Genomic DNA, 19,928 nt, shown 5'->3' on the forward strand with positions numbered 1-19,928 from the left:
ATTCTTAACTATTAGTTTTTGCCAAAATTTAAAGTTCTTTTCAAATTGAGGCAGTGGTCTCAACCAAATTATTTGCCAGATCGTTTAACAATGAAATAACTGGAAGGAGAAAATATATTTACATATATTTACTCATATACATATTTTTAAAGGCACATATTAAATCTTGTGTTTCTTCAGTAGCAAGGTGGTACACAATGGCATATTCATGAGTCCTCATAATGACAAAATCATGGAATTTATATCCTTTCTCCATCCAAGGACCAAAACTTGCCGGCCTGAAATGTACTAATTTAACTTAAACACCATATACCACATATATACATTAATTCAGACTCTAAGTACACAAATCTCCCAAGGCACGGCAGAATAAACAACCAGTAGAAAAGAGTCACAGAGGTTAATAAACTTGAGTTCTAGATAGCATTTGTAGAGCAAGACAAAAATTTAAACCATAGTTTTCTTTAGATGTTAAAATTAAATCACTGAGAATAAGACATTCCTATGGCAAAGGATTCGTGTTGGAGGTGATCACTAATTTTTTTCAACATGAACACTGTATAAATATGCTGCTTATACAGCTGATTGGAATATTTAAAACTATCAAGATGCCATCTCTTTATGTAACAAGGGGAAGACTATCCCAATCTCCCAAACTTTAAGGGAAATTTGAGAGCTTGCATGTCCTTTCCCCTTATACATTGTTTTATTTAAAATAAAGCAAACATCAGAATGACAATTCAAGCCAGCCAAAATATTAACCCTTTGTCCTAAATTAGTTATATCAAAACTAACAAAATACCTTCCACTTAAAAACAAATAAGATTTCATATCTGCCCACAGCACTTCTGATCCAGAAGCCATGGAAATTAACCTCTGCAGAAAATTGCTTTTTTCTCCTCAACATATTTTTTTTTTCATATAAAGGTGAGGCAGGTGAAACAAATGTGAAATCACAGGTGGCCTAGAACATGGACATTCTGTGCTACGATGGTTCATTAAAGAATAATTCCGCATCAACATTTCAACATCTACCAATGGGATTACCAAAATTTCATGGGCGACATTATGATCTTTCTTTTTTTGTTATTAAGTTTCAGGAAAATCTATGGAAAAGATGCAATTTCAACTGTTGATATTAACAAATATTTATAAATCTTTCAAAATTCTTGATGCTAGAATTTTATAAAGAAAACAATTTGTAAGTCCAATCCTATCTATTTGTTGTGTTTATTTGAGTCTGAGCATGGTGCTGTTCTAAGGGCTTTACAGAGGTTAGGGGCGCCTGGATGTCTTGGTTGAGTGTCGGACTTCAGTTCAGGTCATGATCTCATGGTTTGTGAGTTGGAGCCCTGCATTGGGCTTTCTGCTGTCAGCACAGAGCTCGCTTCAGATCCTCTGTGCCTAGAGAGATCCTCTGTGCTCTCCTCTGCTTGCGCTAGCTCTCTCTCCTTCTTTCTCTCTCTCTCTTTCTCTCAAAAATAATAAACATTTTGAAAAAAAAGAAGTTAGACTGAAAATATAGGAACCCCTTCTAGAGGAACCTCTTGTTTCTCAGGAGCTTAGAGAGTTTTCCTGTCCAAAAGAAAGAAAAAAAAAAATGGCTCAACCAAGTGGAGCACTTTTACTGTCTTCTCTTATATGCAGTTTTTTTCTGACTATAAAACTAGTAACTACTGTTATCACTGTGGAAAATGTTTTCTTTCATTTTCATTCTTTTTCACTTCTTTGTTTTCTTCCTTCTTCTCCTTCCCAGACTCCCATTTCACTCTTTTTCTTTTCCTTCACCTCTCTACATATAATGTTCTCTTATTCTCTATTCTCAGTTAACTTCCTGAAACATTTCCAAGATTGTGGTTGCATGTTTCGTTTTGATTTTTTCTTTTTTGTGTGTGTGTATTTTTAAATGTTGCCTAACTGTCCATCAAATAACTAGTTTACCTTTTCCAGGTACCAGAACCATCTTTTCAGTAGCAATGGGACTTTGTGATCTTGGGGTAGCATATCAGTGACAGAGATGACTCTGGATTAAGAATCTTCAGGGATTTTTGTGATCACATGATGAATGCTGAACCATGGGAACTAGGCTGTGGACAGCCCCTAGCTCATTGTCAACTAAAGTGGATACCATGGCTATCTCTCAGAGATGAATACAGTGACTTTGGGGGCATAGCATTTATTTGTTTTGAAAGAGGTTGAGAGTATCTTTGAATGTATAAAGAATTTTGTTGATTCAAAGAATAACATCTGTTAATACATCTGTTAACAGATAATAATATCTGTTACTATTTTGAAGCCAAATTTTTGCATAGAAGGGTGTGTACGGATGTTGGGCAGCCCAGTCTGGACCACAGTGATCATTACATTACCATCTTTTAGCTTTAAACCCATACTACTGTGCTGTGTGTTTTGACACTGAGGTTGAGCTCATTTATACTTTGCCCGTTGGTCCCCATGAAGTTTTGCCAAAGGCACTTGAGAAAAATCCCCAGAGCTGGATGGGTTAAAAGGCACTCGCTCCTTCCTGTTTGCATCCAGATCCAGTCAGGTGATAGCTCTTTATCCTGACAGTGACAATTGATTCCACAAGTAGCAGTTGATTGCAGTTTGCAATTTTTCCGTGCTATTTAAAATCAGCCTCATTACATTCCTCCCAGCAAACTCGGAATCAGTCAGACTGTGCTTCATCATCAGAAGTCTGAGTCCTGGCTCCATAGACTCTCCTCCAAGCCTCTGAGCTTTAAGGATCCTTTTTGTTTCCCAGCCTAGGTTAAGCCACACAAAGTGTCACAGTTTTGCCTTTTTAATTTTCTAATTTAGCAATTCTGTTTAATTTTCTTCTGTTAAGATAACTGATCCAGTTTCTGTCTCCTCAAAAACCCCTCACCTATTCAGTGGTAGTTGAAGATAAAGAAATGCCTGGCTTCAGGTTATCTGCAGTAAAGAAGAGAAATTCTAAGGGACAGAGAGGACTCAGAGAGTAAGAATTGAGCCAATAGAGCAACAGTTGAGAAAGAGAATCAAGGAGTCGTCAATGGAACCATGGCAGAACATTCAGCTAGGTTAAGAATAAAATTATTTTCTGGACATCCACATCCCGATGACTCTGTTTATAACAAAGTCGGGTGGAACTCTTCAGTGTAGAGATGAACTTTAGTCATTTGTGTTTGGTGGTCCTTATTTTCTGAAAAGTCCCGGGTAGGGAGCACCAGACAGTCAGTGATAATGAAGGCAGAAGCAGAAAGAAAGGCAACGTTCGCATGAGGTCAGCCCATCCGGTGAGTACCTGATAGTTGAAACTATGTCCAAGTTTGTTCATTATGTTATTTTGCTCTAAATTCATTGTAGAGTAGACTTATGTTTCAGTGTGTGGCCGTATGAAGGGAATTTTTAAAAAATGGGCCATGATTCCCATTCCATACAAGTGGTTAGTATTCTCTCATGAGAAGGATGAATATCTGTTTGACTCTGTGCATCCCAGAATACCCAAGAGAGCAAAAAGAGCTAGGATTTTAATTAATAATCTCAACTCAAGTTTCGACTTTGAAGTTGGTGGTTCAGACTCCTATTACACAGTGAAGCATACTTTGGCAGAACTAAAAAACACTGAGCCTCTGTACAACAACATTCCCAGCTGTAAACTGTGGGTAACCGTGTCACCTTTTTGACAAATCATAACTGAGCCCTTCAGTGAAAGAATTAATTAATCTAAAGTACAGAGTAGATTAATTGCTCTGATCAGAACTGCTAATGATGTGTTTTGCTGTATCATAAAAAAAAAAAAACATAAAAAAGGATATGATCTTTTTAAAATTGGTTTGCTTTTTTTTTTTTTTTAAAAAAAGGCTATAATTTCAGTTTCTGTTGCAGGCAACGTGATTAACATTATGGTATATTTTGGGGGTTTGGGGGGCACCCCGGTGGCTCAGTCGGTTACGTGTCTGACTCTTGATTTCAGCTCAGGTCATGATCTCACAGTTCAATGAGATCAAGCCCTGCATTGGGCTCTGCGTGGAGTGTGGAGCCTGCTTGGGATTCTCTCTTTCCCTCTCTTTCTCTGCCCCTCTCCCACCTGCTCACGGGCTCTCTCTCTCTCTCAAAACAAATAAATAAACTAAAAAAATAAAATTATGATATATATTTTTATAACCAATATGCTTTATGGATGATGTTTCTTTTGAAACGGTTTTGTTTTGGAGACTCAGGTAACCTTGGACTTCAGTTGGATTCAAGTCCCTATCTCAATGATCAAAAACCTAAACAATCTATCATTTCTAATTCTATAACTTACAAAACTGACATCTTGTGCCCAAATTTTCATGCATATTATTTCCGTTAATGCTCACAACAGTGTGGTAAGAGAAGAGTTATTGATTATATTTTTATTTGCCCAAAGATAGACATTGGATTATAACTCAGTTTGACTTGAAAACCCATGCACTTTCTACTATGCAAGCTGCCTCCCTCTGATGTATCACAGCTTCTCTTTGTGTTTGGGAGAATATAGGGAATTGAAAATGTGAAACTGCTACGGTACAAATGATACAATACAGGCCCCAGAGGAGCTTGGAGACTTTATAAGGCTTCTGAGATAGTAGAAGAATCAACCCCACCCCAGATCTGCTGATTCCTGATCTCATACGGCTAGACCTAAACTTAGTCCGATATGTTCATAACCATGATTTGAATGCCACTGCCAGTAACAAAGACTTCCTGAGTCCCTTGACTGTGTCCAGTTTTACCCCAGCCTAGAGTACAAAAAACACCAAATTTTATTTTATTTTATTCTTTTTTTTTAAGTTCATTTATTTATTTTGGGTAAGGGAGGGACAGAGAGAAAGAGACAGAGAGAATCTGAAGTAGCCTCTGTGCTGACAGAGCTGACCACTCCTGATGCAGGGCTTGATCTCACAAACTGAAAGAGTCTAACCTGAGCTGAAATCAAGAGTTTGTCACTAAACCAACTGAGCCACCCGGGAACCCCAAAGCATCAAATCTGAACATGGGATTGAACAACACAATAGACACAGTTGTATTGATAGATATATACAAGGTAAAGGAAAGTTTTGTCAGTTTGCGCTGAGGTTCAGATGCAGTTAGAAATCATTTCTTTTATCATGATTTCTCCTAGAAGGTCTAGAAAAATTCACTGCATATGTAACAAGAGGACTAAAAGCACCCCTTCCTTCAGATGAGCCTGGGAGAAAAAAAAGGCTCTAATGAAGAGACCCATCAGATTGTATAAATAATCATTTCAACTTCACCTTGTCTTTGGACTCATCCCTGGAGCTGAGTTTGTGGATATTTGGGATGGAGATATTGAATTTCTCTGGCATTCAAATATGGGAGGGGTATTTTTTTACCTGCTTGTTTTGGCTGTCATGGTTATTAGAGAAAAGAAAGTAGAGAAGAGAAAGTGGAGGTTGAGAGTGGCTGAGTATCATATCAGAAAAGTCAAAAGCTTTTAAAAAAAAGGGTTCATGGGGGCACCTGGGTGGCTCAGTCAGTTAATCGTCCAACTTTGGCTTAGGTCATGATCTTGTGGTTGTGAGTTTGAGCCCCACATCGGGCTCTGTGCTGACAGTTCAGAGCCTGAAGCCTGCTTCAGATTCTGTGTCTCCATCTCTTGGCCCTTCCTGTGCTCATGCTCTGTGTCTCTCTGTCTCTCAGTAATAAATAAGCATTAAAAAAAATAGAAAACATAGGGTATCTACTTTTTAATTTCATTTGTTTGCATTTCTATATGTAAACTCTTTTCATCTCCCCAAATATTTTGGAAAATTTGATCTACACACAAAGGCATGGAAACTTAGGAGAAAGAAATATGTGGCAGCCTGGAAGAAGATATGTCTTCCTTTTTCTTTTTTAAAGTATTTGTGAGTGGGCCGCCTGGGTGTCTCGGTTAAGCTCTTGATTTTGGCTCAGGTCCTGATCTCACAGTGGTGAGACTGAGCCCCATGTCGAGCTATGTGCTGAGAATGGAGCCTGCCCTGGACTCTCTCTCTCTCTCTCTGGCCCTTCCCCTCTTGGACTGTCTCTCAAAAAATAAATAAACATTAAAAAAATAAATTATTTGAGAGAAATAAGTAAACAAGTAAAAAACAGCCATATTTGGACACCCAAATAGAAGATGGGTGAGGAGAATATAAGAATATGTAGAGTTTAGAGAGATCTTAAGCAATATGATGCATTTCCACGGGAGAGGAATGAGAGTTTTGTTAGTCCTACGTAGATTTTGTTTTTAAAAAGTGTGACTCCAGTTGGGGCGCCTGGGTGGCTCAGTCGGTTAAGTGGCCAACTTCGGCTCAGGTCATGATCTGCGGTCAGTGAGTTCGAGCCCCGCATCGGGCTCTGTGCTGACAGCTCAGAGCCTGGAGCCTGTTTTGGATTTTGTGTCTCCCTCTCTCTGACCCTCCCCTGTTCGTGCTCTGTCTCTCTCTGTCTCAAAAATAAATAAACGTTAAAAAAAATTAAAAAAAAGTGTGACTCCAGTTGACATCTGGGTTATATATATAGATACTCAATGAATATTTTTGACTAGTAATAATGTATTACATTTATTGAACATGTATTATACTCTAGGTACTGCTCTAAGTATCCTATATATAATTAACTCATTAAATTCACACCATAACCCTTTAAAATAGGTACTCATTACCATAACTTCACAGATGAGGATATCGGAACTTCAATATTAAGTAATTTAACTAAGGTTGTGTAATTTAAATAGTTTATAGCTTATAAGTGGCAGAGCGAGGATTTTAACACCAGGTGTTTGGCTTAAATAAAAAGATGACTCAGAGAAATATACAAAAGTACATTCCAAACATGTCAACAAGTTTAAATAAATGATATTACTTCATGTTCCTAAAATATTCTTCCTGAAAAGAAAATTGTAGCTACGTGCCATGTACTTTTCAGTCCTGTGAACATAGACAGCTTTTAGAAAATATTGACTTAATCTAATGGACTATTCTTAAGTGCCTTATTGGGGGATTAAGAGTAAATTCATATGTCCATTACCGGCATGAGCAGACTCAAAGGAGCTGTACCTCCTAAGCTTGTGTAATAGTGGCCTAGGGATTCGTGTGAGGTCCCTAAGGAGAAGATCGACCTTCAAGAACCAGAGTTGGAACAATAGGGGCTGATGCCCTTTCCAGTGTGAGATTCTCCATCCATTTTGGGAGGTCTGTGTTTAATTGTATTTAAAGGAATATTATTATTGTAATCGCTGTCTTGAACACAAAAGTGACAGAGTTGTATCTTTTACATCCTTGAGGACTAAAATTCAGAGGACAGAAAAAGGAATCAGTACACATACCCATTGTAGAGTCTACGCTTCTTTGTGGGTGGCCGAGACCCCAAGTGCCCATTTTGCTGCTGTGGCAGTTGTCTTTTCTAAGTCATCCATGGACAATGTGTGATTTGTGATCATTGGCATAATCCATTAGTGTGAATTTAACACTGCAGACATGTATTTGGTTTCACATAAGGTCAACTGGGTAACTTTGATGAACCAAATAAATGAACACTTTACTGAACAACATACAACTGGGAACATCAAACTGATTCTATTTCTACATTCCTCCCACTCCCAACACTGCTAAATTCTCACTGACACACAAACTGCCTTTCATTGTACCATGACTTGATAAAACCTTAGTATATCTTTCATTCACTTACTACTTTCTTTCAAGTCATTTTTGAAAACCTGTTTACTGTTAGTATACAGTTATAATTATAGAGTTTTTCCATAGCTTGAATGATAATTTGTCTCTGTCCCTTGATTAGTACAAGTTCTCTCCTTTGAAGCAGCCAGGATAGCCTGGACTATTTCCTTCTTCACACGGTAATCCTTTGAATTGGTTGAATGCTTAAAGTCATATATTGTGCCACCTGCTGTAGTTTTTCTTTTCTGTGGGTGAAAATACACACCTCTTTCAGTCATTTTTTCTTTGACACAATTTACTAGAACATAAACCATCTTATTTAATTTATCGGTATTTCTTTGATGTTGTTCTTCTACTGTAAAGTCCAGGAAAGTACACATACCTTCAGGCATGACCACCTGACTGATGTCATGTGTAATAGGATTATTACCTCCCTTGATATGGGAGATATAGCTAAAAAGTTCATGATTTTTTCCCTTCTTTGCTTTAAACAAACTAATCACATTATTGATTGTTGAGATTTTTGTTCACAAAAATTCTGGATCTTGTATATATGAGCTTTCTTTACAAAGTCAACTCTCATTCTTTGTGAACATTTTTAAAAAGGTAGACAATGGGGCGCCTGGGTGGCTCAGTCGGTTGAGTGTCTGACTTCAGCTCAGGTCATGATCTCACGGTTAGTGGGTTTGAGCCCCGTGTCGGGCTCTGTGCTGGCAGTTCAGAACCTGGAGCCTGTTTCAGATTCTGTGTCTCCCTCTCTCTCTGCCCCTCCCTGGCTCACATGCTCTCTCTCTCTCTGTCTCAAAAATAAACATTAAAAAAATTTTTTTAAAGTAATGTAGACAATGGATTTAATATTCTTCTTAAATCCTATTGGGATTGTTAAATCTGTTGGATTCTTAAATCCATTGTTCAGGATTGAGGCAGCATCAGAGGATTATAAAAAACAACTGGGGTAAGATAATTTCCATGTTGCCAGTCCAGCCCAGTGAGAAGGATGAGATGTCTTTAACATTTCCCAAAAATTGTGGGTATCCATCAAAGACAGCTAAAAGGGTACCCCTTGGGATTTAGAACCCTTCTCCACTCTATTTGCCTCTACAAAGATTAAAACTAAGTAATCATGGAGTCCTCAGGGGATTAAGAATTTGGAGGCTGAGTACTATCAAATTAGACTAAAGGACAAAACACATATTGTCTCAACAGATTCAGAAAATGCATTTGACACAATCCAACACTCTTACGTGGTGTAAACACATTTGATAGACTAGAAATAGAGGGAAACTTCCTCAACTCCATAAAGGGCATCTATGGAAAATCAATAGCTAATATTATACTTAATGCTGAAAGACTGAAGCTTTCTCCCTAAGATCAGGAATAAGATAAGGATGTTCTATCTCTCCACTTCTAGTCCTTATTGTGCTAGAAGTTCTAGCGAGTGCAATTAAGCCAGAAAAATAAATCCAAGACACCCAAATTGGAAAGGAAGTAAAACTATCTCTATTTGCGGACACTGAAGTTGTATATAGAAAATCCTAAAGAATCCCCAAGAAAGCTATTATAGTTAAGCAACCTGGCAGGATATAAAATCAATATACAAAAATCAGTTGTATTTCCACACACTGGCAATGAACAATCTGAAAATGAAATGATTCCATTCATAAAAGCACCAAAAATAAATTCTCAGGAATAAATTTAACAAGAACAAAGATAGTGCAAGACTGGGATGCACCAAAAGCTGCAAAAGAAATTAAAAGGAACTTAAAAAGTTACACAGATACCTATGTTCATGGACTGAAAGCCCTAAGAGAGTAATATTTCCTAAATAGATCTACAAATAAAATGCATCCCTTATCAAAGTCTCAGCTGCCTTTTTTACTTTGAAGAAATTGACAAGCAGATTCCACAAATGATACGGGAATTCAAGACACTCATAATAGTCAAAATAATCTTTTTAAAAATTTATTATTGAGAGAGAGAGAGAGAGAGGGAGAGAGAATGAGTGAGAGAGGGGTAGAGAGAGAAGAGGACAGAGGATCTGAAGCAGGCTCTGCCCTGAAAGCATGAGCCCAATGTGGAGCTCGAACTCAACAACCATGAGATCATGACCTAAGCCGAAGTTGGATGCCCAACCGACTGAGCCACCCAGGTGCCCCAGTCAAAACAATCTTAAAAAAGAACAGAGTTGGAAGATTCACGTTTTCCAATTTTAAAACTTACCACAATCCAGCAGAAATTAAGATTGTATGATATGGGCCTAAGGATAGATGTACAGACCAGTCAAACAAATTTGAGAGTATAGAAACAAACCCATGTATCTAAAGTTAATTGATTTTTGACAAAGGCACCAAGACAATCCAATGGTACTGGGAAAACTCAATTGCTACATAAAAAAGAATGAAGCTAGGGGCACCTGAGTGGCTCAGTCAGTTGAGCGGCCGACTTTGGCTCAGGTCATGATCTCGCAGTCTGTGAGTCCGAGCCCTGCGTCGGGCTCTGTGCTGACAGCTCAGAGCCTGGAACCTGTTTCGGATTCTGTGTCTCCCTCTCTCTGACCCTCCCCCATTCATGCTCTGTCTCTCTCTGTCTCAAAAATAAATAAACGTTAAAAAAAAAAAAAAAAAAGAATGAAGTTAGACCACACACCAAAAATTAGATTAACTCAAAATGAATTAAAGACCTAAATTTAAGAGAACATGTATTTAAGAACCTATAAAATTCTTAAAAGAAAACGTAGATGCAAACCTTCATGACATTGAAATAGGCATTAGTTTCTTAACTATCACAGTAAAGCACAAGCAATGAAAGAAAAACTAGGTTAATTTGGATTTCATCAAAATCAAATCCTTTTGTGTTTCAAAAGACTATCAAGAAAGTAAAGAAGATAACTCACGAAATGGGAGAAAATATTTCGCAATCACATATATTATAATGGTCTTGTTTGCAGAATATATAAAGAATGATTACCACTATTGTTTAGATATTTGTATATATTGCAAAATGATGAAGATTTACACATTTTAGTGTTCATACTTTATAAATGTGAGAAAACAAGCTAGAATAAAGAAGAGTAAATTTAACCCACATGGCATAAAAAAAAAGAATAATAAAAATTATAGCAAAAACAGCAAAGTAGAAAACAGAAAAAGAGTATAGAAAATTAACCAAACTCAAAGCTGGTTCTCTGAGGAAATTGCTAAAATTGATTGTACTTAAATAAAACTGATTAAGAGAAAACCACCAAGGTCAGGAATGAAAGCAGGGAATATAATTAGAGATCCTACAGACATTAAAATAATAAAAGTGATGTTTTGAATACCCTTATGTCAATAAATTAAATAGTATAGGTGAAATGGGAAATTTCATAAAACACACTAATTTTCAAAATTGACACATTAGACATAGAAAATCAGAATAGCCAGAGGCACCTGAATGGCTCAGTCGGTTAAGTGTCCGACTTCAGCTCAGGTCATGATCTCATGGTTTGTGGGTTTGAGCCTGCATTGAGCTCTGTGCTGACACTCAGAGCCTGGAGCCTGCTTTGGATTCTGCGTCTCCCTTCTTTCTCTGCCCCTCCCCAGCTTGTGCTCTGTCTCTCTCTCAAAAAGGAATAAATGTAAACAAAAATTTAAAGAAAAATAATAAAAAAAAGAAAATCAGAATAGCCATATATCATTGAAAAATTTGAATCAAAAAAATTTAAAACTCCTCTGTAAAGAAACTCCAGGGAAATATGATTTTACAGATAGATTCTATCTAAATTTTAAAGAAGGAATTATAATGATCTTTCACAAAATCTTTCAGAAAATAGAGAAAAAGTGAATGCTTCCTTTATTTTATGAAACCAGCATAACCCTAATACCAAAACCTGATTAAGACAATGCCAGATAATTAATTACCAATATTCCTCACAGACATAGACACAAAATTCCTCAACAAAATATTAGCAAACTCAATTCAGCAATATATAAAAAGAAAAGAATACACCATGATGATATAAATTTGTCCCATAAATTAAAAATTGGTGTGGTATTTCATAATCATTCAAAACAATTAAATCATCTCATTAGATGCATAAAAAGCATTTAGCAGTGTCATAATAATAAAATAAAAATTCTTAGGAAAGGAGAAATAGAAAGCAATTTCCTTAACCCAAGAAAAGGCATCTATGAGAACCTACTAATAAAACATCATATTTAATGTTGAAAGAGTGAATGCTTTACTACTAAGATTAGGAACAGAGCAAGAATATAGCTTTTACACTTTCTATTCAATACCTATGGGAGGTCCAGTACAATAATGTTAAAAAAGAAAAAAAAAAAAAGAAGCTTAAACCTTGGAAAGGCAAAATATGTCTTTATTTGCAAGATGACACGATTGTCTATATAGGAAATCTTATATAATCTACAAAGAGCTATTATAATTAACCAATGAATTTATCAAGATCACAAATTACAACATCAATAAACAAAATTCAGTTGTATGTGTCTAACAGCAAACAATTGAAAAATGAAATTTAAAGAAATAGCATCAAATCCACAGAATACGTCAGAATAAATTTAACTAAAAATGTGTAAAATTTCTACACTGAAAACTAGAAAGTGTTGCTGAGAAAATTTTAAAATAAGCAAAAAATGAAAATATACTTTACATGCCTAGTAGGAAGATTCAGTGTTGTTAAGATGTCCATTCTTCCCCAAGTAGTGTATAGATTCAGCATGATCTAAATCATAATCTCAGTGAGCACTTCCTAGAAATCAAGAATTGACTATAAGTTTCATATGGAAATGTAAAATTTACAATAATATTGAAGACAATAGAGAACACTAGTTTTAAAAAAAGAACAAATTTGGAGAACTTTTAAAACCTCCTTGGGAGGCTTTAATGACTGAAATTAATAAAATAGAACAGAAAACAGAAAAACAGTAGAGAAAAGTACCAAAGTGATGATAATCATGATAGTGTGGCAGTGATGTAAAGGTAGATATATGATAACTAGAAACTCTAAAAATTCACCCACACATCTATGGTCTAGTTGTTTTCAACAAGGTGCCAACATAATTCAACAGGTGAAATTGCAGAGTTTTCAACAAGTGATGTGGGAACAGATGCATGTCCTGACTTACACTTCACATCATAAATGTGCATAAATATTAACTCAGAGGGATAACAGATCAAAAGACAACATCAGTAAGATGAAAAGGCAAGCCTCGGATTGAGAGACAATTTTTCAATATATATATCTGACAACATACTTATATCTAGACTATAAGGAGAACTCAAATAATAACTTACTATGTAACATAACACAACTAACATAATATAAATAACATAGCTCAATAATTAAAAAAATAACTATAAGAACTCACCTACTACCTCTCCCACATTACTGAAATGGGTAAATGAATTAAATGGAATAGTTTTAAAGAAGATTTTCAAATGGCCAATAAGCACATTAAATAATTTTTAACATTATTAATCATCAGAGGAATTCAGAGTAGACCACGATGAGGTTCCACTTCATGCTTAATAGAACGGCTGAATTAAAAAAAAAAAATAGTCAATAGTATCAACTAGGCTAAAGAACAGCGAGGTCTCTCACATATTGCTAGTGGAAGAATAGAATAGTATAAATACTTAAGGAAACATTTTGACAGTTTCTTATAAAGCTAAATACGCACTTTCACATGACATAACAGTTCCAATTCTAGGTAAGCAATTTTAAAAATAATAATCACAGAAAGACTTATACACAAATATTCACAGCAGTTTCTTCATAATGGCTAAAACTTGGTAATAATCCAAATGTCCTTTGGTGAATGGGTAAGAAAAATGTACACTCATATAATGCAGTATTACTCAGCAATAAAAATGAATACTAGGGGCATCTGGGTGGCTCAGTTGGTTAAGCATCTGACCACGGCTCAGGTCATGATCTCGCGGTTCGTGAGTTTGAGCCCTGTGTCGGGCTCTACGCTGACAGCTCAGAGCCTGGAGCCTGTTTCCGATTCTGTGTCTCCCTCTCTCTCTGACCCTCCCCCGTTCATGCTCTGTCTCTCTCTGTCTCAAAAATAAATAAACGTTAGGAAAAAAAATTAAAAATGAATACTACACTGATACATATAATGACTTGAGCAAAACAGCAAGATACAAAAATGTGCACACTATGGTTCCATTTATATTGAATATAAGTATTTATTTATATTCTAGAAGAAGCAAAACCAATCTATAGTTATAGAAATAAGAGTAGTGGTTGCCTGGGATAGTGACCTGGAGCAGATTGTAAGGTTAATTATAAGAGAACTTTTTGGAGTGATAGAAATGTTCTACATTATGATGGGGATATGAGTTACTCTAGTTGTAGGATATAAACATCTGGCAAAGCTCAATGAACTGTATACTTAAGTTCAGTATATTTAATAACATATGCATTATTTTCAACAAAGTCGGTTAAAAAATGAAGCTGTGAAAAACACAGCCATCTTTAATTGTACATTTAATTGTCTGACATTATTTCCAAAAAGAGTTGATAAAATCACAGAAGCTATGGAACTGAAGACCATCTTTTTCATTTTTTTAAAGAGAGAGAGAGAGAGAGAGCATGCGCATGAATGGGGTGGGGCAGAGAGAGATAGAAAGAAAGAACCTTTAGCAGGCTCCACACTTCAATGCAGAGCCAGATGCAGGGCTTGGTCTCAAAACCCTGAGATCATGACCTGAGCTGAAATCAAGAGTTGGACGCACTTTATCGGCTGAGCTACCCAGGTGCTCCAAGATCATCTTTAATTATTTCTGAAGTATCATCAAGATAAACAAGATTGATCCTGAAATACATTCAGAAATGGAGAATCTTTGCCCATATACCTAACGCTACCGCTGCTGCAAGTAATTCAGTAGTGTTCTCATTCACCAAACATTTTAGAGAATGTCTACTTCATATGGAATACTATGCTGGGTGTTGAGCTTAGTCCACAAAGAGTTCATATCCCAGTTGGGAAGACATATGTGTACAGCTAAATTTCAATATAAAATGTTACAAAAGTTAATGTGAGGATATGGTGGGATGGCCGAGTGCTGTTGGAGCCCATGAGGACAAGGCAACTAACTCTCAGTGAAGAGGACAGAAAAGTTTCCCACAGCAATATGCCACCAAGATCTTAAAGATGAGTGGGAGTTTCCTAGGGAAGAAGAAATGAAAAAGGTCAGGGGCCCTGTTAGGGAGTAGAGCATGTGCAAGATATCTGGCCTGCAAGCCATGATATGTTGCAGAAACAGAAAAGTGCCGGGTGGCTGGGGCATGGGGTGTGTAGAAGGTGGTGGGAAATGGGGAAGGAGGAAGGAGAAGCCACCAATTAAGGATCCTGTAAGTCACTCTCGTAAGCAAATCAAATACATAAATACACCTCCCGCTTTGTATAATCAGCACCGTTGTGAATTAATCTTCCATTATTTACTTGATTATAATGTGTTTGTTTCCTTGACTCCACTTGTACATCCTAACAACTTTGTGTGACGTCCTCCCCGGGAAGGTATTTTACTTTTAGATCTAAGGATGAAATAATATAAGTTTGCAAGTTATTTTAAGATATTTAGAAGAGTGAATTCTATAAACTAAAAATATTACCATGAACCTCTTTCCCCTGTACTTTGCTAAAATATCCGTTATGTAGAAAGCTGTGTGCAAGCATAGCAACAGGTGATCCATAGTATCATTATTATCGTGATACTGTTCTGTACTTTTGTACCCCAGTTATCTTCTTGTCAAGAATCTCTAATGCCTTTACAAATGAGTAAATACCATTGCCTCCAATTTTTCATATATATGTAATTGAGATAGTGTGAAATGGAGGAACAGAGTTGATGCTAGACAGGATGGCTTTGGAATAATTCAGAGGAGACCACACAAACTGAACGGAATTTATTTGAGCCTGTTCTAACCTTTGGATCATATCCCTCCCAGAGGAGATAAAGAAATCCATCCGCCAGTGCACACTGAAAATACTGACTACACTCTCCAATAACTGTTGAGTTAGAAATTATTTCCTGTATGCAGTCTACACAGCCAGAGTGTTTAAGTCAGATGCTATGAACAGAGGCCAGACATTTCAACACTTTGAAAAGTCTTTTTTTTTAATATTACAAATTCTAAAAGACTCTAACATTTTCCTTTTATCAGTTACCACATTCCATTATTTAATTCAGAACTATTGCCTACTCTCTTTCAATGCCTTTATATTCCATATAAAACCTTACAATAAACTGATGGGTGATTTAAAATACTACTTAAATAAGGGTTTTTTTGAAGGCCTTATTAGGAGCTGAGTTGGGTATTTGAGGGAAGGTTTCCCCACCTGAAGCCAAAGACATCTATTTAACTGCTGTGGTCTCTAGGCCATGCATATTGACTGATTTACTGTCACAGATAATCCAGCACTTGGCCAGAAGCCATTTCAGTTTAAGGGCATGCGGTTTGGCAGGCAGCATGGTTTGCAATAATGTAATAAAACAGAAAGAAATCCATACCTGGTTGTGAAAAGAAAGAATCTATCTATTTTGCCAGAGGCAGGTGAAATGGGTCTGTGTGATTTAGTGATGGATCAGAGCAGAGTCATATAAAATAGCCCACCATGACTTGTATTTCTGAAAATGACCAGCATGCTTCAGAGTTCCTGAATTTTGTGCACTTACTGAAAGGAGTGGGGGACAGTTACTAGTTTTATTTGTCTTCTCAGACCATTGGCTTATGGTGGTGTCATTACCATTTATGGCTGTTCTGATCAAGGTTCTTTTGGTTGCAATGAGCAGAGTGCCATGTAAACTCACTCAAATCACATAAAATCAGAGGCCAGGAGAAGTAGAAGTAGGCTTCAGAAAATATGGAACTGAGACAGAGAGGCCACTTTTCCCAGGGAGTTGGTTCCATTCTTCTCTTTAGCGCACTGGCTTCCTCTGCCTGCACATACCCCCCAAAAACGCTGCATCGCCCACTTTGTCCCGTGTATTCACAGCCTTTATGTTACCAGTCCATTGCTAACTAACTGAGTCTTTTGGTGTCTCATATCCAAATCCCGAGGAAAAGAATCTTCTTGGACCAGTTTCTCTATGTTTTGGTCAAGATCTTTGCACTGGGTGCTGTCTTAGCTCTCTTCTCAGTCTATGAATTGGTACCTCAAGGGGTGGTTTGAGTAGAGACCCTCATCATATAGTCTGCTGCTCATTCAGCTTGGACTACAGACAGGAAAGGCAATAGGAGGCATGTCTGCCATAACAATGGCTTTTAATTTTATTAAAGCTGGATATGTCTCTCATTGAGAAACACTGAGTACCTACGAAACGCCATTATGCTAAGTACTATGCTAACTTCTAGAAATGTGACTGTCAGCAAGATGGAAAATCTCTGTTCTTCCCTGATCTGCCCTGGCCCTGTCTAATCTTCCCTATGCCCCTTCAAACAAGTTTATTCAGTGTGTCCTTTATTTGGGCTTTGTTGTATCACCGCTGATTCTTCTGGATACTCTGTATCTTAAAGAACCTCATTATGCATAGAGCCTTTTCATTATTCCAAAAGCTGTGTAAAGATGACTTTTCTGTTACATCTTTTCACTTCTACTTTATATCAAAGCCACCCAAATTTCCCTTCAGTCCCTCACTTTACTTTTCTGGCGTTTATCACCTCTTTCCCCATCTCAGGTCAGGGCATGGCCATGAGCTAATTAGAAGACTATTTTGTTGCAAGACCTGAGGCCATACCCTCCTATATAAATGTACATGTGGCTTAAATTAATTTTTATAACCTACGCTTGAAGAGGGAGGCCTTATTATTTACAAATCTGTTTTTACAGTGCAGAGGCTGTGAAAAGACATTCCACATCACTCAAGAAACGGGCTAAATAAAAACGATGGTCGGGTGATCCACGGAGCTGGTAACGATCCAGGCACACTATTGTTTCTTCCTGTAGGTGCTTTCGCAAACCAAGGGAATGGCCCACTAGAGAAAAGTTGTCACTTTCACTGATTCATCAACACTTTTTCCAGCAATCATGGTACCCGTGCCATCTGTGTTTAGCACTTTATAAAAAAAAAAAAAAAAGAAGAAGAAGAAAGCAAGAAAGGAAGGAAGAAAAAAAAAAAAGCTCTTTGCGACTGCCATACAAATCAGGGGCACTAACAAGGTCACACAGGAGGGAATTTCGGGACTCGGAGAAGATGTTCTCCTGCATGGCAGTGAACAATAACAGCATTCTATACAAGTTCCCCTGCATCCCCGGGCGGCTCTGCCCCAGCCTGAAGCTGCTTCGGGTCCACTGGGAAATGTGTATTATGCCTAGGTTAATTTGCTGATTAATCTCTAGTCAGTGGTTTGTGCTTTCCCCAGATGGCCAATTAAAATTTACAACTGGCAGAACAGTGTCCTGTTGGCAGGCTGCTGAGGGGCCAGAGCTAGAGGCGGTGACAGAAGGCATGGGCCCAGTTTTGCCTTCTTTTCCCCTCCCCTTTCCTTTCTTTCTCTCCCTTGCTCTTTTTAAAGCTGCTGGATTTATTCAGAGGAAAGCGTAAGCCGGGCTTACGCGGGAAGCGTGCGATGTGTGGTGTAGTTTACAACTGTGCTGCTATTTACTCTCCAGCACTCTCAGGGCCGCTCCCGTATTCCAGGCATCAACGGTTTTACCCACAGCAAATATAGCTGACAAAATCAGCCAGGGGGCACAACTGATTTAACAGCTTCTGAAATGTAATAGCCTTTTTTTTTTTTTTCCTCCTGATTTGCAGTCCCCATGGATTGATGGTCTAATATCATTCACTTCCTCACAAATATATAAAACATTTACAGTTGTTTGTGTAAATCAAAGGCAAAGTGCTATGTGTGAAGCTGATAATAAGTAACGCTGTGATATATATAAAAGATAACATACTTTTACAGCAAGAGCCCCCAATATTAACTGTTACTTTTTTACTTTGCATTCTATACAAATGGCATTGTAGACACATCTGAATAAAACATACAGCAAGGAATTTAATTAAGGAAATGCAATTTGATATCATTCTTTATTTTATACCGAAATGTTTGCCATATGTTTCAAACATGCGTGAGTCATCTGGATTGAAAATTCTGAAGGAAATTGTTAATCAAGGACTATTGATCCTTAAATAAGCTAAACGTGGTAATGATGTATGATATTATGACAGTTTGCTATTTTCACTAACTGTTGATAGCCATTGCCAAAAAATAAATAAAATAAAATATGTCCCTCTAGGTGGGAAAACAAATTTTAAGGCGAATATTGCATTATTGATTGTAAAAATAATCTAGGGAGCCAGGTATAAGTGTCAATTATGTCAGATAAAGGGAAGGGAGGAGGCATCGTGTAAAATTACCTTTGTAAAATACACAGAATTTTGGATTTTGTTTTTTTGAATAGGATGTGTCACAGAACTTACACCCTGGACATCAATGATTCTCTATCAGACTCTAAGATCAGACTTTAAGGCCACGGGTGGTATTTTATGAGTTATTTTCATGACTCTACGTACTGTGGATGCAGACAATAATTGTTAAATTTACTTTTAGAAAATAAAATTTGAAAATAATCAGAGACACAGTAAATTCCTTGTGAGAAGTGACTGTATTTGTTAAGCTTTGTCCTCAGCACCAAGTACAGTACCCCGCACAGAGTGAGCACTCAAGAAAGGTTCGAATACTACACTAATTTTCCCAACAAATAGGAAACATTCAATTTCCTCCCTGCGGGGCTTTCCATGTCAAGCTCTATTCAAATGTAAGATCTCGGAATACTTTTTGGAAAGAGGTTTCTCACGTGTTCTGGCTTTGAATTGTTCACGTCTAAGAGATCATAGGATAGGCATCACGCAGCCTTTGCCTTTTTTCATCTCCCACAGTGTATCTGCTCAATAAATGGATGCTGAATTGAATTCGAGGGGCTTCTTGAATTGCTGCTGTACTTTATAGCGACGACTCCACTCCACTGATAAACCTTCCATATGAGGAAGCCAGACCTCGACTATGTAGGATTTCAGTTCAACATATAAGGTGAATGTAGGCTAAAAGAATTGCAAAGGGGATATCTACAGACAAGACAAAATTGCAGAAGTAGTATTTCTTGGTTTTCTATGAAGTTTTTTTAATCTAATCGCATAGACTATACATTTTCTTTGAGGTAAATATTTTACCCATAAAACAAACCACTTTTATGTAATATATGTGTTGCTCCGAGGTAGCTGGCAATAATTGAATTGTGT

The sequence above is a fragment of the Puma concolor genome, chromosome C1, assembly GCF_028749965.1.
Source record: "Puma concolor isolate L17-30 chromosome C1, mPumCon1.1.hap2, whole genome shotgun sequence".
Classification (NCBI taxonomy): Eukaryota; Metazoa; Chordata; class Mammalia; order Carnivora; family Felidae; genus Puma; species Puma concolor.